The sequence below is a fragment of the Carassius carassius genome, chromosome 39 (assembly GCF_963082965.1).
Source record: "Carassius carassius chromosome 39, fCarCar2.1, whole genome shotgun sequence".
NCBI classification, from domain to species: domain Eukaryota; kingdom Metazoa; phylum Chordata; class Actinopteri; order Cypriniformes; family Cyprinidae; genus Carassius; species Carassius carassius.
Window position 1 is genome coordinate 25,356,219 of NC_081793.1, and position 22,460 is coordinate 25,378,678.

Sequence of the window (22,460 nt, forward strand, 5' to 3'; positions counted from 1 at the left end):
GAGATTTTAAAAGATGTTTTTGATGTAGTATCCCAAACAAATAAAGATTTTTAAAAGATTTGTTGAAGACAAACTTAATTATGATTAAAATGAAATAATTTCAAGGTTAATTTAATGTATCATTTTTTTCTTTGTAATTGTTTGTCAAATGTATTGCCATTTTTTTTTTTGTGAATTATTTATTTTTACTTTTTATATATATATATATATTTTTATGCTACTTTTATTTTGTATTTAAGTGGACATTGTGCATTTAAAGGGTATCATTGTTATTGTTGTGAAAATATTTTAATAGATAAAAAATTATAGATTGAACAAATGTATAATTTCTATTTAGGATTTTTATTTATTTATTTTTTTTTTATACACTTGACAATTAAACAGTGTTGTCTACAATTATATAGACATTGTAAACTTTAAGACCTTTGATGTTAATTCAATCTGTAATACATCTCTAATTTTAGAATATTATAGTTATTATAAAAGTTACCGTTAGGTTGTAGGATGATGGTGGGTTACCTTTAGCTTACATTTATTACAGTGCAAACATAATATGGGCCATATTTTAATGATCAAAGAAGTGAAGTGACATTCGGCCAAGTATGGTGACCCATACTCAGAATTTGTGCTCTGCATTTAACCCATCCGAAGTGCACACACACAGAGCAGTGAACACACACACACACTGTGAACACACACCCGGAGCAGTGGGCAGCCATTTATGCTGCGGCGCCCGGGGAGCAGTTGGGGGTTCGGTGCCTTGCTCAAGGGCACCTCAGTCGTGGTATTGAGGGCAGTGAGAGAACTGTACATGCACTCCCCCCACCCACAATTCCTGCCGGCCCGGGACTCAAACCCACAACCCTTCGATTGGGAGTCCAATTCTCTAACCACCAGGCCACGACTTCCCCTAGAGCATGGTCTAAAGCACATTGTGCAACAGGCTTGGGGCATGTCAGAATCCACTTTTGCTAGTTTATGGGATAAATGGTAGGCATGCCCGGCTCATGGTCTAAAAGGGTTGTCCTTATTCTTTTAATAAATAATTGGTGTGTTTTGGGTGTAACGTGCCATAAACCAATCAAACTCTCATCTCCCATTCCGTTTAAAAACCAGTTGAGCTTGCACTATGGCGGGTTTGCTATTTACATGGTGGAATTGAAATTTTCCTTTTTGTTTTTAGTTTTGTGTGCTGCTGCGCATCCCTGTGTGTGTGTGTGTGTGTGTGTGTGTGTGTGTGTGTGTGTGTGTGTGTAATAAGCAAATTGTATATATATATTACTAATACGCTTTTTAACTAAGAATAAATATTGCACCTGACTTTAGACCAGGTTTTTTTTTTGGTCAATGGCACCCGCAATGCATCTGAACACACCTTGTTTTCAGACCATGGGAGCACAAAATAGCACAAATGCCTTTTTTTTCTCTTTTTTTTTTTGATTTATTTCATGCATCAAACCTTTGATGGGCACCACAACAAACGTAATACATCATATTCAAGCAACGCTTCCTCGTTTAAACAATTTGCTTATCGATTCATAGATGGATTGGTGTGTTTTCAGCTGTTTATAGTTGGCCTTTGTGATAAGTTGACCGTATGTGCATCACGAGCAGGTCAAGTGAAACAAGCCAATGACCTATGAAGCATTAAACTGTAATGACTGTGTAAGCATTAGTGCCGCATCACATCCCACAGTGCTATGCACATACCGTCGTAATACCTAGTTCAATCACTAAGTGAAATGGTCCATCAGTGAACAGCGTCATAAGCAGTGAAGTCCCATTGGCAATCCAAAACACATTACAGGAATCAAAAGCGCATTGTTCAGCTGTAGATGATTGGAATGTGGTGAATGCTGCTCAGATATGCTAGCTAGATGAATGTGTTATTAGCGTAAACGTGTTGTCAAAAAAGTGCATCGGAGGAGGTGTACATCTGATTACATCTGCTGTAAATGCCATAACTCTAGTGTTAGACTGCTGAGGATGTTTCTGCATCAATTGCTTATGTTGCATCTTTGCTTCTGAAGAAGTTATTTGATGATTGATTCATGATACATAAGAGTTTGAAGGCGTATCAGCAAATAAAAGTCTGTTTAACTCTAAGAACCCCAAAAAGTTAGAAAATTTAATTACAATGAATATTTATAAGATTAGACCCTTCCTGTCAGAGCAAGCCACACAACTTCTTGTCCAAGCTCTTGTTCTCTCCAGACTGGACTATTGTACTGCTCTCCTGGCGGGCCTTCCTGCATGTACTATCAAGCCTCTGCAACTGATCCAGAATGCATCAGCAAGGGTTGTCTTTAATGATCCAAAAAAGCTCACGTTACTCCTCTCCTTATCAGGTTACACTGGCTTCCAGTAGCCGCATCAAATTCAAGGTACTGATGCTTGCTACTACTACTGCTCAAGGTACTTGAAAACTTACTAGTTCAATCTTATGTGCTCTCCAGAAGTTTGCGCTCTGCAAGTGAACGATGCCTTGTGGTGCGATCCCAAAGAGGTTCAAAATCACTCTCACAGACCTTTTCCTGGACTGTGCCCAGCTGGTGGAATGACCTCCCAATCTCAATTCGAACAGCTGAGTCTTTACTCTTTTTCAAAAGACATCTAAAGCCTCATCTTTTTTGCCAGCACTTAACAAACTAATACTAGCACTTACCTTTTCTTTTCTTGTCTATCATATTCTTAAAAAAAAAAAGGCTTCGTATTCAGTGCTAGACTAACTGAGACTTATCACTTGTATATTCTTGTTGTTCTATTGTTGGTCTGATTGTTTCTATTGTTCTCATTTGTAAGTCGCTTTGGATAAAAGCGTCTACTAAATGATTAAATGTAAATGAATATGTAGTGACCTAGATGACCTACATGTAGTTGTAATATCACCTTACTCTGCTGGGCTGCAATAGTTGCTTAGAGTCTGCTCTGACTATGGTGAGCATTATGATTTAAAGTTTAACACCAAAAAGAGTGTTGTTATATTGGTGAGGACAAAGTAGGAATGTACCCACTGTGCGCAATGTAACGTCGGAGTGACATTTTTTTCATGTCATTTTTGGACGTCCAAATTCGGTCCATTGAACGGGTTGTTTTGTTACGCCAGGTGATGTCTTTTTTCGATGTCTTCCGCACGTCTAATGTTGACGTCCATGGGACCTCTGTGTAAGGGCTATTTATAGTCCAAATGTGGTCGTTTGTGGATGTCTTTTCAACATCAAATTTAGACTTATTTTGGACGTCGTTTTTATAACTTCTATAACTGTGGTTTCATGTTTCCAGAGGGTGGATGACATTTTTTTCTGTGCCAGTTCATTTTCCTGTAGCTTTGTTTGGCTCAACTTCCAGTTTCAACAGGAAATTTATTACACCTTCGTATGCATCTCCAGTTATCATGTGCCACTGAGAAAATCAAATGGAGTTTTTGCAAAATGATCTGGAACAGTATGCCACCTTCTGAAATGGGACTAGATAATCTTGCAAACAGAAAACATGTCCATGAAAACATGAAAAAGCTGTGCCGTTATTTTGCAATGGTTGAACACTCGCGCGAAATGCCTGTGGTGTTGCCTCGGTCAATCAGAGTGGCGTTTACTGGTTGGGTTATGAAGATGTGCTGCCTCGACCAATTAGAGTGAGTTGTCCTCGCCTGTCCTTTAGCTGCTGTTATGATGTTTTTATTAACAAGATTCGGGAGGAGCGCGTCAGATACTTAGCCTAATCGACACAGGTGGACCATAATCAAGTAATCAATCCCATAGTATAAATATCGCTGACTTGCCTCTATCCATTGACGGTTTATCAGCATCCCTGCTCCATCTCCTCATCTCCTCACTTTGAGTTCACTTTAGAAATAGACGGGGAAGGGGGGGTACTCTAGGTTCGGGCCATTCCCGAGCTCGGAGCCCTTCCCCGGACAGCACGCCAAATACGCATACCATACCTCAGCTAATTATATGTAAGCGTGAACTAGTGAAGGTTCTTTTAAAATTAGAAATAAGGAGGATAGGCCTAATGTATGCTACCATGAAATAATTTTCTGAACTATAATTTTCCACAAATTGCATTTTCAAATAAATAAACCGATACATGCAAAAATACATGTATGCATAAAGAAACAACTTGATTAGGCTACATTAAATAAACCAGTTAAAGAAAAACAGGAAAAAAAAAAAACAGGGCCTGATTAAATAAATAGGCATTCACATATTAAACGTGCTTGTTTATAAATAATCTGTATGTGAAGAGTTCAGATGCAAAAGGCTCTAAGTGCCATCTGAAATTATTCTAGAATGATCATTTTTATAAAGCCTGTATAGTTAAGTGCTTTCACTTAAATGACAACTAATGGGTAATTTGCATTGCCATTTAAGTGAGATTACTGAACTGAAATATACCAGCTTGATAAAAATGATCATTCTAGAAGAAAATCTCAGATGGCACTTAGAGGCTTTTGCATCTGAACTATTCATGTATTAATCATGTTGATAGGCCCTATAAAACAAATATTACATATTAATCATGTAAATTTCCTGCACCTGTTATAGACATCCAAATGACGTCCAAAAAGAATACCCAGTTCAAAGGTCAAATGTTGAACGTCAAGATGACGTACAAGTTGGGTCATGGTTGGACGTCCGAATAGTGGACCTAGTTTGGATGTCGACTAGATGTTCAGAAATGGTCATGAACCGAAGGACGTAATATAGACATGATCTGCACATCTATCCAACATCCAATGTTTAGTTGGTAAGGCCATGCTTCCCTCTTTTTATGTGGCTGGACAGGAGTTATCTGTGGTGTATAAGGTCAAATATCTTGGTCACATCATTAGAAGTGACCTTTGTGACGATGACATTCAGAGACTGTATTGTAAATTGTATGCACAAGCTAACATGCTTGTTTGTAAATGTAGCATGTGTACTGATGTCAAAATAGCTTTGTTCAAAGCCTATTGCACTCCAGTATACTTCCCACCTGTGGTGCAGTTACAGTAAAGCTAAATTTAACAAGTTGCAGGTTGCATACAATGATGCATTGCGACTCTTATTAAAAGTCCCACAGTGGACAAGTGCCAGTCAGCTTTTTCTTCAGAATCAGGTGCCTATGTTATATGCTGTTATCAGCAATTTTGTGTATAAATTTATAAATGGACTTGAGGCCTCTAAAAATGAAATTATTGTGATCTTAGAGAAGAGCACTGTTAGGTACACATCTGCACTCTGGAGGCACTGGAGAAAGTGCTTATATGGACATTGTATGTCAAATATTTTCTTGTTGTTTTTTTTAATTATTATATAGACCTTTTTAAGTCTGAAATAAAGATATCATCATTCATATGTGCTAAAAATATAAATTATGTAATAAAAGTATTAAGCACATGTATATGTGGGTGTGTTTATTTATAGAAAATTATTTATTAATTTGTTAAATTATTTATTTGGTCTTCATAATATACAGTAGGTAAAACCATGCGCGCACACACGTTTACTTAGCTATCTTAATGGGGACATTCCATAGGCGTAATGGTTTTTATACGGTACAAACTGTATGTTCTATCGCCCTACACCAACTCTACACCTAAACCTACCCCTCAAACTTTTCAAATGTAAAAAAAATAAAAATATATATAAAATATAAATAAATAAACTTTGTTTACTTTGTTTTTATACTAGTTTTACAAATGATGTCCCCAAAGGGAGGTTTTTGGAGATTTTGTCAGGTTAAGCTCACTTTTGGGTACAAATGTGTCCCCAAAATAAGGTTAAGTAGGTACACACACACATATGTGCTGATAAATGTGCATTCAAGATGCCTGGCTTAGAAACAAACAAACAAAAAAGGCAAATTGTGATTTTGCAAGATTATGTCAGCCAGAATACAAGAAGGTAATTTACTGCAGGCCAAAACAGACTTTCATTAAATTAGACTGCAGTTTTTATTGTGTGACGATAAGAGGAAGTGCAAAAGGCCAACTATTGTTTCTCAACTCTTGACAAATTCTATTCTGAACTTCTTCAGAGGAGATGAGAGAGATGAAGGGAGGTCATTTCTCATTTTATCACAAACTCATTTCTGGACCATTTAGCTCCTCCTAAAGGGATAGTTCACATAAAAAGGAACATTCTGTAGTTATATATTCAGGTTGTTTTGTGTTCTGTTGAATACAAAAGAAGAGATTTGTTGTTGGTATGTTGCTGGTAACCAAACAGTTGATGGTAGCTATTGACTTATACAGTATTTTATGTACATACATTGGAAGACAATGGGACCTGAAATATTTCATTTAGCAACATTCTTCAAAATATCTTGACAAAATAATGACAGAATTTACATTTCTGAGTGGACTATTCATTTGAGTTATTTTTATTTAACAACTTTCTTCTTAAGAGATCGTGTCATTTTATTAATTTATGAGGTTTTTTTTTTCAGTTCATGTACGTATATTTTACTTTTAGTAGGTGGATTGTTTTATCTTGTCGTTTTTATAATTCTTTTGACATTGACAGCTGCAGCTGCTATGACCAATATGAAAAGATCAGCATGTCTGTGCTTTAAATTTTCTCATTGGGAAATTATTCAAATGGAAATTCTTATGTCCACTTTATATTTCATGTTTACTGTGTAAATTAATGGATGTGAAAAAGAAAAAGAACTGTTACTGTTTTTCAGTAAGTTCTATTTATTCTATTCACGGTTCGTGTAAGAATGCAACTCTATTCAGGAATCCTCCATTCCTTTTTGCCTCAAATGCCGGCAGACACTTGCATCTTCGAAAAAAGCTAATTATAAACAGACTTCCAGAGACCTCCAATGCTACTGATATTAAAGTGCCTCACTTTATTTCCAGTGTTATGCATATTCATATCAGCAACAGTCTCCATGCATCTGCAAGTGAAATGTCATTGGATTTTCAGCAGGAAGAAACCTGTGGTCATAAACATTTATCTCACAGGTCTCTTTTCATATTGTTGGGTCTAAATCAGCAGTTTATTAAGCAGCTGTTTATTGCTTTAAGAGAAAAAAAGTCATTTCCACAGCATTATTGAAGTAGTTTTCCTTTTGTATAAACCTATACAAGTTTTTACACTTTTGAATTCATGAAACACGTTTGTACCAGCTGATCAACATACAGACAACAGATTCAGATCCTCAGCAAAAACATTAGTGTGAAAGCACCCTTAGGTGCCATTCACAGCGGATGTCTTTTTGCATTCAAAACTGCTAGATTTTTGGCATCTGTTGTGTGATTCAACAGACCTCCAGTGTTATCACGGCTCATGTTGAATGGTTGTAATGATTTTACAAGCCAAAAGGATGTTATGTTGACTCAAAGGTAACAACAGTCTTTTTCTTTTCAAAATGCACTGCGCAGGTGAGGATCTGTCACACCTGTATTTAGCATGCAGATTATATTATTGTTTGCAAACAGAGAAAGACTGAATCAACACAAGGATTGATTACAGGGTAGGCCTATATTATTACAGGTTTAATTATGAAAGTGCTCAAGACACCCATGAGGTTTTCTGTTCCTAGAAAACATGCTGTTAGAGTAGGCTTTATTCACGATTGTGATCTTTTTGTGCCATTTTGAATATATATGTGAAGCTTATTGTTGGAGCATCAGTCCAAAAATACATCATGAGGGAAAAAAACATATATAAGTCGCACTGGACTATAAGTCACATTTATTTAGAACCAAGAACCAAGAAAAAACATTACCGTCTACATCCGCAAGAGGGCGCTATATGCTGCTCAGTGGTAGACTACAGGAGCACTGAGCAGCATAGAGCACCCTCTTGCGGCTGTAGAGCGCCCTCTAGAGGCTTGTAATGTTTTCTCTTGGTTCATTTCTCTTGGTTCATGTCAAATTAATTTTGATAAATAAGGCGCACCTAACTATAAGTCTCACGACCAGCAAAACAATGAAAAAAAATGTGCGACTTATAGTCCGGAAAATACGGTATATAGGCCCTATAAGCAATTCACTATTTTATTAAAGCATGTATTTGAGCTTTTAAAGCATTTTAAAACATTCCACAATTTCACAGTTTAAAATAAGAAAAGTGAAGCTTTATTATATTATTTGAGATGTAAAGTTGTTTATATCATAATTTCAAAAAAATTTTGACTTGCTGTTTCTTTGTCATGGCAACAAAGTGTAAAATTGGATGTAAAGTAAGATAGTATGAACATAAACTGACTTTTTTAAATTTTATTTCAACTTTTTTTTTTATTCAAACAGCTTTACAGCTCAAATTTAACAAATGAAACTTTGTACATGTACAGTTATTAATCAGAATCAGAAAGAGCTTTATTGCCAAGAAATTTGTGTTTGTGACAGGAGCTAAATATTGGTAATCAGACAGAAGTTTTTGGTTTTGTTGGTTTATGCTTTACCTCATTCACATTTGCACACCTAAAAGGCATTAAGAGGTGTTTATAGTTCTCTACAGTTACCATATTCCACAAAATAACAAGTAGTAATACTGGAAAAAATATCACCTGAACCTACGAGACAGCACAGTGTGAAGTGAGAAAGTGTGAAGTTAGCTGAACTTTACATTTATCCTTTACCAGGTGTAATCGTTCACTGGTAGTTGGTCAGAGGTGAAAAACAAGAAAAACATAACCACCGGTGTCTGGACATGCACTCAAGCACTTACATTCCTTGCAGTTTACAGCATTTATTTGTTGACTTGTGTATATATATGTGTATATATATATATATATATATATATATATATATATATATATATATATATATATATATATATATATATATATATATATATATATATATGTATATATATGTGTGTGTGTGTGTGTGTGTGTGTGTGTGTTTTAAGAAGTCAAATATTAAACACTTTAAAGTGCATTTCTTCCATGCTGTAGAGGTGAAAACTATAGTTTGACTGATTTTTAAAATGTGTCTTCCAGTATTAAAACCAAAAACCTATATGGTCTTGGAGTGGTTTTTGAAATTTAAAGTCTAGCCGTACCTGAGGCTTTCTTGAGGCTCAAAGCACAGGTCAGGCTGTTATGAAAGCTGTCAGATCAATGTTTTTTTGGGCAAACATTTATTCATTAATGGGAGGTTTTAGACATTGTTGATGCGCTTCACAGCTTTTCAGTGTCACTTTGTTCTCCCCACTTGTATAAAATAATATAACAAAATATACTAGTTTTACCTTGAAGTATCATGTGTGAATTAATGGGAATTAAGTATTTTATTTCTATTATCCTAATATTTTGAGGAAATAAAAAACATTTGCTTGGGAATTTTAATTGCCGATTTTGATGACTTTACCTATGTCTTCAATATAACTTAGTGTTTTGTAAAAATCCCTTTAAATTACAAAAGCCATTCCTTTAGATTGTTGGATAGTTCACCCAAAAGTGAAAATACATTTACTCACCTTCATTTCTTTCCCAACCTGTATTTTATTTCTTCTGTTGCGCACCAAAAGATATTTAGATAAATGTAAAAAAATTGCCATTGACTTTTTTTTTTTTTTTATGAAATAATTATAATAATTGGGTAAATTGTCCCTTTAAAGACATCATCCTTCAGGAAGTGACATCATCAAGTATTGTAAAAAGACAGTATTAAAAATAAAAAAACAGAGAAGAAGAAAAGTGGTGAATGTTCATGCTGGTCACTTCTGTACAATGAAAGTGAATGGGGAACATATGATATCAAGTTGTTAAAATAATACTGTAACAGTATTCTGTATGACTCATGCACTACGTTAAGTCATTCATTAGCTTTGTAACAGGAACACTGTGGTTACTTTTGAATGAATGTAAAAGAGCAGCATGAACATCCCGGACAGCAGCATCTTTTGTGTTTCACATTGCATGAGTATGGCATCGTACATGTTGAAAATATAGTAGAAGCTGGGCTGCACATGCTTACAAACTTGCCCTTTGTGACTATGAATAGATCTACCCGTCTTTGATCTTCGGAAGGCAAATTGGTGCACCCCCCCCCCCCCCAAAAAAAAAAACTGCTGAAACTGGTGCCATTACCCAATAATTCTAGCAGCTCTAATGGTTCTTTGTTTTGTTCAGACTTTGATTCCCATAACCGAGGAAGGAGAGAAAGAGCAAGAAACGTTTGAATTAATGTCTGCAATGCGTCACCTGAACAAACTGTACCAGTCCCAAAATAATTCTATCGAATATGAGCCTTATCTCACCCTTGGAAATCTATTTCCAAAGCCCTTATCAAAATCCTCTTTTATTCATTTATTATTTTCTCTGGCCTTGAAGCCAACAGTCTGAAAACTATCCTCCACAAGGCTCCAATTACTCTTCGCCTCCCTCCATCCCCTCGGATCTGTTTTGCTAAAGGAAAACAGTTCACCTCCTGAGCATCTCGTACCCTGCTGTTGTCTCCTTGAAACTGATGTTAGACTGGTTTTGTTGTTAAACTCTAGATTTTGCTAGAGAAAAACAGCTTTTGATGGACCTTTATTGTGAAGAACCAGTTTCTTTACTTGAACTTAAATCTATGTAATTCTTTAGCTTTGTGTAATTTTACACTTTTAGAGACATTTTGTTGGTGAAATTTGGTGATTTTTTCTTTTTTCATGTTCAGTTTTTTTTTTCAATAGCTTCTTTAAAATGTAAAATGGGTTCTGAATAGCAAATCATGTTTTTTTTAAGTTAAATCAAACCTGTCAAACACTGTCAAGTTATAACCTGCAGTGAAACATTCATTGCACTTTTTTATTGTGATTTTTAAATGAATTTACTGATTATAGATTTAATTAGAATTATTTAAATTATTTTCTTTACATTTTCTTTTAAAGAAATCGCTGTTTAAGGACTACAAAAAAAAAAAAAAAGAAAACAGCTGGTAGGGACTACAATGAGCTTCTTCCTGGGTTTGTGACATCACTAACCACAATGTTTATATAAACCTCGCCCCAGGAACACTCAACTACCCATAATGGTAAGGGGACTTGGCATTTCTGGACAACGTGCACTCAACGGTTAGCAAATCACAAACACACTGAGCCCACAAACCAGTCAGAGCCCATTGCTTAATTCTGAGGGAGGGGCTTCAGAGAACCAGGAACACAACAGACAGTTTTGACATGAATGAAATACACAACAGTGTAGAATATATTATTAAAATATGTGAATCATGAATATGTTACACACTGCTCCCCATAAACACAGTCAAGCTTTCAATATGTGTGTAGGGAGACTGATTTGATTACGTTTTATTTTCAGTGTTTCATGGGAGTGGGCGGAGCTCAGTGCAGGTTTGGACTCTCTGATTGGTGGTATTTTCTTTAAAGAAACATGGCAAATGTTTGGACCCCAAATGGACCCCAACAGTTCCAGGTCCACTTCCACAATGAAAGACAATTTTATATACATTTATATAAGCAGGGAACTGTACTTGAAGTGCACTTAAACTACACACCAGTATCTTTTTAAGCAAACACTATTACGATTCATGGGTATAAATACGAGTTAAGAAAACTGTGTTCACATCATCCAAACAGACGAAACTCTGACGTCAAATTAATGTAATACAGTATGTTTTCAACTCTCTTATTTTCAAAAGATCAATGAAAATTTGATTTCTCATATCATGACCCCTGAAAGAAATATGTCTCTTATCTCCTTAGGTTAGGAAAGAAAAGCTTTGAAAAAAATATGATTTCCCTCCAAAATGCCCAACTGGTGAAATTCAAACCTTTTGATTTAAAAGGCATAATGTCTCCAGGTAACACAGAGGGTAGTACTAGTAATTAATCACAAAGATATGAAAAGAGCAGCACTCTGATGCATGTATTAAGATGAATGCACTTCAAAGAAACTTATTTGTTTTTGTGTGGCTTATGTCAGTCTGTGTTTGTTTTTAGTGATTACAAGCATCTCACGGTGCAGCATCAGAGCAGATGTTACGGACGTACCCATATGTGTTAAGTCACAAACCTCAGTTTACCGGCAGATTCCACCGGTGGCTGCCATATGGTCACATCTAGAGGTGATTCACAGGCACAAAAATCTACCAGGTCCAACAGATTAGAGCGAGACCACTGTACAATTAATATTCCAGGATTCAATTAAATGGAGCACTCAAATCATTAGTGCTCTGACTTTCATTCACTTCTAACATGGTTAATGGTACTTTTCTGTTACAGCCTCTCTTAGTCTCCTTATATATATATATATATATATATATATATATATATATATATACATACAGTACAGACCAAAAGTTTGGACACACCTTCTTATTCAAAGAGTTTTCTTTATTTTCATGACTATGAAAATTGTAGATTCACACTGAAGGCATCAAAACTATGAATTAACACGTCTGGAATTATATATGGAATTATATACATAACAAAAAAGTGTGAAACAACTGAAAATATGTCATATTCTAGGTTCTTCAAAGTAGCCACCTTTGATTACTGCTTTGCACACTCTTGGCATTCTCTTGATGAGCTTCAAGAGGTAGTCACCTGAAATGGTCTTCCAACAGTCTTGAAGGAGTTCCCCGAGAGATGCTTAGCACTTGTTGGCCCTTTTGCCTTCTGTCTGCGGTCCAGCTCACCCCTAAACCATCTCGATTGGGTTCAGGTCCGGTGACTGTGGAGGCCAGGTCATCTGGCGCAGCACCCCATCACTCTCCTTCTTGGTCAAATAGCCCTTGATGCCTTCAGTGTGACTCTACAATTTTCATAGTCATGAAAATAAAGAAAACTCTTTTAATGAGAAGGTGTGTCCAGACTTTTGGTCTGTACTGTGTGTATATATGTGTATGTGTATGTATGTATGTGTGTGTATGTATGTGTGTGTATGTATATGTGTGTGTGTGTGTGTATGTATATATATATATATATATATATATATGTATGTATATATATATATATATATATATATATATATATATATATATATATATATATATATATATATATATATATATAAAATTTGCTCCTTATATTTGTATTTGATCAGACTATTGATTTAATTTTATCCACTTTAATGAATGCACGTTTCGGTCGATGAACATGTGCTCTAGAGAATGGTTTCGGATGGATGGATGGATGGATGGATGGATGGATGGAATGAAAGTGAACAGAGACTGGACTGTCAGGCTCCAAAATTACAAAAATAAAGCATAATTTAAAGAAAGTATTAATGGGATAGTTCACCCCAAAATGAAAATGAACCCATTTCTAGGTATATATGACTTTCTTCTTTCAGATGAATACAATCGGATTTATATTATAAAAAAAATAAAAATAAAAATGCCCTGTCTTTTGCATGCTGTATAATGGCAGTGAATGGGGATTGAGATTTTGAAGTAGGGCTGTCACGGTTATTGTGGCCATAAGAATTCACGATATCGATATATCATGATATCTATAGAAACCTTGGAGGGGAAAAGATAAGTCAAATGATTTTTTTACTTTGTTTATAGAGTTTTTCTTTTTCACCCAACGAACATAATATTGATACTGATAAATGCAGGGCACAAGACTCTGGCTTTCTCTGTCTTCTTTGCAGCTCCTATAAAATAACAAGAGAGAAAATACTGTCAAGTTCAACAGTATGATGAATAAATATTAATGGTAACACTTTACAATAAGATGTCATTTATTAACAATAATGTATTTACATGAATGAACAACGAACAATACATTACACAATTTATTAATCTTTGTCAATGTTAATAAAAATGGAGTAATTGTTCATGTAAGTTCACAGTGCATTCATGTTTACAAACACAACTTGCGATTTTAATAATTCATTAGTAAATGCTGAAATTAACATGAACTAAGATTAATAAATGCTGTGGAAATATTTTTTATTATTGTTTTTTATATATGTTAACTAATGTAATTAACTAATGTTAACTAATGAACCTAATTGAAGAATGACCGCAGATGAGGCATTCAGTGCATGACACTGCAACCAACTTATCATTTTATAGAGTTTAATGCAGCAAAATCAGTTTTAATTGTGAAACTGTTAATAGATTTGAACAAAGAAATAAAGTGTGACTACGCACAGGCCGTATTGATTGCAAATGCAAAAACTAGACTAGTAAAGAAAACGCGTTACGTATTAAAATAATCGCCCTTTAATCAAATATATGAACACAGAAAACTGCTGTTAACAGGTTAATATAACGTTTCCCATTCTATGACCAGTAAAATTATGGCAACTTACTCTGATGAACACGGCTCTCCTCTGAGTAGCTGCGAGCGCTGTGTCTCCTTCTTGTGTGACAGTGTCAGTGTTAAGGCACAGTACTGCCACCTGGGAGCTCAACCAGGTACTGGCACTGGAGTATTTACATGTGGTGTTATCATAAGAGAAATGCTAATTTTAAATATTGCGGTTATTGCTAATACCGGTATATCATCACACACTAAATTAACACGATATCTATAATTGTTGCTTTGAATATCATGGTTATCGCCAATACCGGTATATCGCGACACCCCTATTTTGAAGCCCAAAAAAGTGCATCCATCCATCAAAAAAGTACTCCACACGGCTCCAGGGGGTAATAAAGGCCTTCTTAAGTGAAGCGAAGTATTTGTGTAAGAAAAATATCCAGATTTTAAACTTTATAAACTGTGGGCTTCTGGAAACTGCCGTATGTACGTTCTCAAGGGGGTGGTGTTCCAGCAGATGACATAGACATATATAATTTAACTCTGATTTATCTGAAAGAAGAAAGTCATAGACCCATTGGATGGGTTGAGGGTGAGTAAATCATGGGGTTATTTTCGGTTATTTTGGGTGAACTATCCCTTTAAGCTACTACTCATGTCTTGTGAGCTGCTGAAGTCATGCGATAGCTTTGTGTAAGACCAAAATTAACTCATTAGCCACAATTTTTTTTTCCTTTTTTTACACACATTTTGAACTAAAAGAAAACCTTCAGTATTTAAACAAAAAAATGCTCATCCCTACTTAAGTGAATTGCATTTTATTATATATATATATTTTTTTAGTGTAGATAATTTTTTTCATTGTCCTCTCTTTTTCTTTTTTTTTCAGTGACAGTCTGATTTTCTGTCCTCTTTTGAGAACTTTGCTGTTCAGTGTTTCAGGCTGGTTTTAATAGCAACAGTGGTATCTTGTGCTGCCTTCAAGTCCTCCTGGGAAATTCGAGTTTCAGTATCAGACTGCACGCCTACAGAGCTCCCACTGTCTATTTACTGACCGTCTGATACGTGTTCAACACAGAATTATGAGCAGTAACAAAATCAGCAGTTGCAATTGGATTGGGTGAATGAATTTATACATATTCAGGAGATTAAGTCTACAGTCCACCCTGAAACAAAAAAAAAAAATGTTTACATGGCTCCAGTTAAATTAAGTGAATACTTGACGAAGAACAGTCAGTGGATTTGACGGACGTTATGATTATAAACTCTACAGCAATTTATCTAAATATAGCAATTTTTTTTTTTTTTATTAGAATGATTTACATGGATTTGACATAAGTTACAATTACTTAGTCTTCACAATGTACTTGCATGTATTTTATTTACTCATAAATTGTATTAATTTATTCATTCATTTGTTTTGTAAAGTACATGTAATGTAATATATTGAGATTTTTATTATTATAATAATTGACATGGGTGTGACAAGTTATGATGTCTACTCAAAATGTGTGTGTGTGTGTGGGTGGGTGTATATATACAGTACATACCAAAAGTTTGGACACACCTTCTCATTCAAAGAGTTTTCTTTATTTTCATGACTATGAAAATTGTAGAGTCACACTGAAGGCATCAAAACTATGAATTAACACATGTGGAATTATATATGGAATTATATACATAACAAAAAAGTGTGAAACAAATGAAAATATGTCATATTGTAGGTTCTTCAAAGTAGAAACCTTTTGCTTTGATTACTGCTTTGCACACTCTTGGCGTTCTCTTGATGAGCTTCAAGAGGTAGTCACCTGAAATGGTCTTCCAACAGTCTTGAAGGAGTTCCCCAAGAGATGCTTAGCACTTGTTGGCCCTTTTGCCTTCTGTCTGCGGTCCAGCTCACCCCTAAACCATCTCGATTGGGTGTCCCTACAAAAATATAATAAAAAATGTATTAATCATGTTATGTTATTTGTTGTTACGTTATGTTTTATGTTATGTTATATTACATGCTATATGTTGTGTTATGTTGTTTTGTTATGTAATGTTTTATGTTATGTTATAACACAACATATAACATAGCATATAACATATGTTTTACGTTAAAAAACAATCAAACTGTAATTGATCATTTTACATGTTTTCAGACAGTCTCTTCGTTGTGGCTTTTAACCAGAATAAGATGCAGTGTGCCCCTTTTGCCAGAAATCAAAAGAGCAGGGAACTTCAGCCTCAGTTCACATGTTGTAATTACAGTTATTTTAAGTTAACAAGTGTCCAAGTTATTTTGGACTGAACCAAATTGATGGGTTAGACTAGTTATTTCATACAGCCAGCATCGTTTTAGTGCTGCTGGTACAGAATAAAGCAAAAGATATGTGTAAGATTTTTACACTCAAACTTTTATTATGCAGAGTATTTATTCTGCAAGTGTACAAACTAAAATGTTTTAGAGATTATGACCAGTACCAACTTATCACCAACTATATATAGACCATTCACACAACGTCCCCATGTTGGAAAGCCTGAATAAAAGCCAAAGTTTCCTGTTTGTTATTTTTGCCATCCATAAGTGCTAGTCTTTTGCTTGAAGGCAGCATGGGTGACAAACCAAAACATTCATATTATATTTAATTTCTCAACACTTGTGTAATGCATATTCGCATCATGCTTCCGTTCATGTACGTGTACATAAATCACACAGCATCTCTGCCAATTACAAAACATGGTAAACATAGTAATGAAGTGTTAATTGCCAGCTGTGTTTGCAGAACGATTACTGTATTCCCAGACCACTTTCACTCACACCCATCTCTTCATTGATCACAGGTACGTGTTTTGCTCACAGATGGCAGTAAGACCAGCTAATATTGCCGTAGTTATATGCCATCTGCCCGAGAGCACTAGACACCTGGCATTCAAATGGCCACTGTGAATTATGACACAGATAGTGTTGGCACTCTTTTACCACCCAACGTGCACTTTTGAGAGTCCCGAGTGTTTGCGATTTTTAACACAAGTGTGAATCTGTCCGTAGCGGCAGAAATGAATACTCACAGGTGCGCTGATGATACATACACAGACTCGTTCTTGCTTGACCACACAGGCACAGTGCAGGCATTCTGGGTAGATGGAATATCCTGGCGAAGTCTGTTCGCAAGATTGGCACACAGGCCCTATTTGCTTGCAGTCGTACATACAAAGCTGTGTCTATGTTTAAACCCAATGGTGGAGGAGATCCAGGAATGGAGCGCCACCCATGACTGTCTGCTTTGGGGCCGTTCAGGGCCACTCGGGCCCACTGGAGGGATCACTCTGCTTGGGGACGGGGTCTGCAGCATTTCCCTGGAAGTGCACGAGCTGGAAAACCCGGAGAAGGATCTGGCAGACACGGCGTAGAGGTTGAGATGAGAGGCGATGGGACAGTAAAAACAGATTAATGGATTTGTGTCGGTTGGGTGAAGAATTAGCTATAATCGTGAATAGGATATTTGGCTCTGCATTGTTCCAGACTGAAATATGCTTGAAGCATGTGGTTTTCTTCCATGTGTTGATGTGTTTCCTATAAAAAGAGAAGGCTGAGGTAGGAAATAGCCCACAGTAGGAAACAGGCTTTAGTTAACATCATATCTGTGGAATGCAGTTACTTGCTTTTAGTGTTATTAGGAGTAGAGACGTTATCATTCTACAAAGTATTTAATTTAATAAAATATACTGTACGTATACTTTGTATAACAAAAATGTACAATATATTTTATTTTATTAACTTAAAATATGCTAAATTGTATTACGTATATTATAAATATATAACCTAAATTCTAATAGACAATATATTTTTCATTTTATTTGTGGTTCAGTGTATGCTAAATAGATGACCTCAACGCTAATAGACAATACCTTTTTAATTATTATTTTATTTTCATTGAGGTCATTTATATTCAAAAGAAATTACCTCAATGCTAATAGACAATAACACGGATTGATTGATTGGATTGGATTTAATGATTTTTTTTCTTTATTTTTATTATTAACTGTATTGTTTGTAGAAACATCTAACTTAACTGTTTTTATTGTATTGTTTATTTATTTTAATTTAAATGTTTTATATATTTGACACAAATGAATTAACCCAGCTTTATTAGGCTCCAGCAACAAAATAATTTGTAAGCATTAGGTCAGATATAAATATCTTGCGTAACAACTGCATTTGTACCTGAAGTGTTTTAGGTACAACTTTAAGACAATAATAACATGTACTCATGTACATGAGTCAGTGTGATAATGTTTAAATACATGCCTTGCCTGTGTTTTTTGGCGATTGTTTTCTTTATTGTTAGTTTGGCCATCCACTGTCTCCAGAATGTCAGAAACACAATTTCAGTTGTTTTCTCTTGGTTTAACCCCACTAACCTCATGACAAGTAACAAAGTGACGTACAGCCAAGTATGGTGACCCATACTCAGAATTCATGCTCTGCATTTAACCCATTCATGAACACACGCCCGGAGCAGTGGGCAGCCATTTATGCTGCAGCGCACAGGAGCAGTTGGAGGTTTGGTGACTTGCTCAAGGGCACCACAGTCGTGGTTTTGCCGGCCTGAGACTCAAACCCACAACCTTAGGGTTAGGAGTCAAACTCTCTAACCACTAGGCCACGACTTCCCACAAGCCTTTCATCAAGCCTGCCTGACACAAACATTGATCCCAAATCCTATTAGAAGCACTTCCTCTGCTCTCCAAACCCCCTAAACAAGTATAAGTGTTTCAGAGCAGCTTTTCAGGAAGCAAGCTGACAGCTCTCTAAATGTTTTCCCCCAAAGTTCATAATTAAGTGCTCATACTAAGGGTGATTACATTAGACTCTGTGCTGTGTATAAGTGTGATTTTTACAGAAAACACTGGCAGCTGGAAATAAATTTCAATATACTGAATACAGAGGATAATAGTGTAAAAAAAAAAAAAAATATGTGGGTCTTTCATAGAATTGCAAATGTGAAATGAGCAGATAAACAACATGAAAGTCAAGTTATCAATCTGCTTACAGTTACTAAAGACTGCAGTGGAAAAATATAATGTGTTAAGATATACGTAGATTGTGTTGAATTGACAATTTTAGCTACAGATTTATCTTGTACTAAATGCTTTTGTTAAATCAGCATGAAACATGACAGATGAGTAGCATAAGATAGGTTTTATTGTATTATTTCTTAATTTTTTGCTCCTATCATAAGAATCCTGGGTGTCATAAATTCATCATGCAGGAGTTATCATAGAAAATGACGAGGCTCAGACACCTTTGTCAAACAGACATGGTGGAAATCTTGTATAAGAAATACCTTTAATGTGATTTCTTCTTAAGATGATAAAGAGGGATTTACTTCAAGAATTAGCAGCCAGCCTTTACATGCAACATGTCACTTCCCAGAATGCACATCTGATTGCTAGAACGGGGATGCTAACTAGCCCACGCTGTTACAGTGGTGACAAAGGAAGCATCATTTGACTAGTTGGCCCTGTATTATCCTGTTACACAGGCTAATGAGGTAAGTGATTAGCATGTCAGCCTTCCTCCATTAGCATGCATGGGGATTCACAATGATTTGTTTCGTCAAGCCATCATTGCTTGTGCTTGCAATTCATCTGAAGCAGACAGCAGAGAGGGGCGAAGGGGAGATTCAAATGCAGTTTTTTGTTTTGCAGTGTTGGTTTTGTTTTAAGCAGCTGAAAAAAAAGTTTAAATAGTAATATTTCTTTATTTTTTTTAGGGTTACGTAAGTTATGTTTAAGATAAAATATTATTTGTTTTATCTGTATTCTAATTATTATTATTATTTATTATTATTATTATTATTATTATGGACTGGAATGTATTAATATTTAAAATGTTATTTTATTTTTTGTTGTCATATTATTTTTAGTTTAGTTTGTGATGTCGTGTTTATTTCACTTGTATTAATATTTTTACTTCAACTTATTTCATTTAGTTTGCATTTCTTATTTCCTCTCATGTTTATTAATTTTATTTCAGCTTTATTTCACTTACCAAGAAAGATTTTAGTTTTAGATTGAGTTAAGAATACTATACTTAGGGTGAGTATTGTTGAATGAAGAGGTAATATGAAGTGCTTCTTGAATTTAATATATATGTGAGAAAAAACACAGAGCAAAAACAGGGAAAAGACAGTTATTTCAAAGAGCATTTCTATGGTTTGAAAAAAAATATTTCTGCATAAAGATTTGAACAACAAAAGGGTGAGTAAATGATGATGCAGTCTTCTTTTTATTTTTATTTTTTTAACTACCCCTTTACCTTAAATTTGCTTATTTGTCCCAATGCATGATGCCACTAATTGTGGGTGGGCTCTGTCTCATTCTATGCAATGCGCTGTTGCTAAATTTCAAACTAATGTCATATTATGTAGATTACCTTCAGAAGCTTCTTGGATGTGTAGAATTTATGAATCGCTCCACATGAAGTAGAGCAGTACAGGCAGTGACTACAAAGCTGTTCTTGTTTACCAGGTAGCCTCTTTCAAACAATCATGTCTCAGCGGATCAAAGCGGTTTCTACATCTAGTTGCTTTGAAAAACACCCCCCTGCTGTCTTACGAGTTATGGCAATACTAAAGATTTATGAAATATTTCATACTCCTTAAGAGCGAGCAGGTGAGACCGTCAGTGAAAAACCCTGCAGCTCACAGACTCACACTATCACAAGGGCATGCTTAAGTAAGTTTTCATGAGGTGTGAAATAAGATGGTGCTCTGATACAGCAGGGTTATGTTGTTTATCTGTAAGAAATACATTTTAGCTAATAATTCTTCACTGTTTTGGTTTCTTGTGTCCCCTCCCACGAAACGCTTGACATGAGTTTTCTCTTTGCTTTTCAACAACTCCGTACCCCTGTGGGTAGAACATGATGCTATGTTGCTAGGGTGTTGTCATAGTTACTAAGGAGCATGGGTGTTTTTAATGCTTTCCTGGGAGATAACTCAGAGTTGACAGTTTTTTTTTTTTTCATCTAGTCTGTCTAGACATTGCTCAGATCCTTCTTTTAATTCAAGTCCATATGATTTTTTTTTTTCAAAGCTGTGTCTGAACATCCTTTGTCATGTGATATTTTAGACTAACCCTTCACGCTGTATTTCTGCTGCTCTTGGCCTCTCTCCACTTGACCTGGCCATGTCATTCAACCTGAAAGAAGATTATCTGTGTCTACAACAGGAGCTCACACACTCAACATGGTCAGGCGCTGTTGTAAGCCAGCCGTATTTAGAGCAGACTCACATTTACCCACTTCCATGTTGAACCTCTGGATTACAGAAGGGTTTCTCTGGCTCTTTGTTAATCCCTCATGCAGAAATCACACACACACACACACACACACACACACACACTCAGAAAAATCCAGGGATACTGTACACCAATGCACACCAGCTATAACAAGCTTACACTGGGGGAACAGGATTTACCAAGGTATGGTAGGTTAAAGCAGCGTGTCCCTTGCTGGATGTTCATTTGAAGGAATGTGATGCCAGAGCATTGTCTAACATGAGGAAATCATTCCGGTGCACTCGAAGCCTGTTTGAATGATTCTTATAAATGTATTTAACTTTTCACAATACGGTTCAACTTGTAAGTCTTGGTTCATGTTATTTTTTGCATATGGCTATATGTTTGTATAATTCTATATTCTATATACAACTATCAAATGTATTAATTATCATTAACATGTTTATAAGTGTTGTAAAAATAATAATTTATATACCATATGCATTATTTATAAACCGATTTGGATAAATTTAGCATTACATCACATGTTCACCAATGGATCTTCTGCAGTGAATGGGTGCCGGCAGAATGAGAGACAGACAGGTGATAAAAACATCACAAAAATCCACACCACTCCAGTCCATCAATTAACCTCTTGTGAAGCAAAAAGGTATGTTTGTAAATTAAAAAAGACTTCTGGCTTCTTCGTTTCTAGCTAAAATATGAATCTTCTATGCATAATATTGTTTTCTTCAGTGTAAAAGTCATCTCCTCCGAATCAGTATATGCGCAGATCAAGCACTGTTTACAAATAAAAAAAGTATTAAATAAATATACATTTTGATATTAAAGGACAACAGGGAATGGACTTTTTCATGAGGAAGCATTATTATTGTATTTTATTTAATACAATGGGCCTAATTTACGAAAAGATTTTGTGACAGAAAATTTGGGCGTATGGTCATTTCAAAGCAAAACTTGGAATTTATCAATATGGACATGGCTACGATCGAAAACTCATTCCTGGTTTCA

At 35.4% G+C, this 22,460-nt stretch overlaps 1 protein-coding gene across 5 annotated transcripts in view; it reads left to right on the plus strand.

Moving 5' to 3' along the window:
- LOC132121681 (cadherin-18-like) overlaps positions 1–22,460 on the plus strand; it is a 214,639-nt gene that overhangs the window by 69,064 nt on the left and 123,115 nt on the right. Inside the window, exon 1 of one of the 5 annotated variants that reach the window (XM_059531349.1) lies at positions 19,624–19,699. The exons of the other annotated variants lie outside the window; for them this stretch is intronic. The gene's annotated coding sequence lies outside the window, so the exon portion shown is untranslated. Of the gene's footprint in view, positions 1–19,623; positions 19,700–22,460 lie in introns of those variants that run through there. 5 annotated transcript variants of the gene reach the window in all.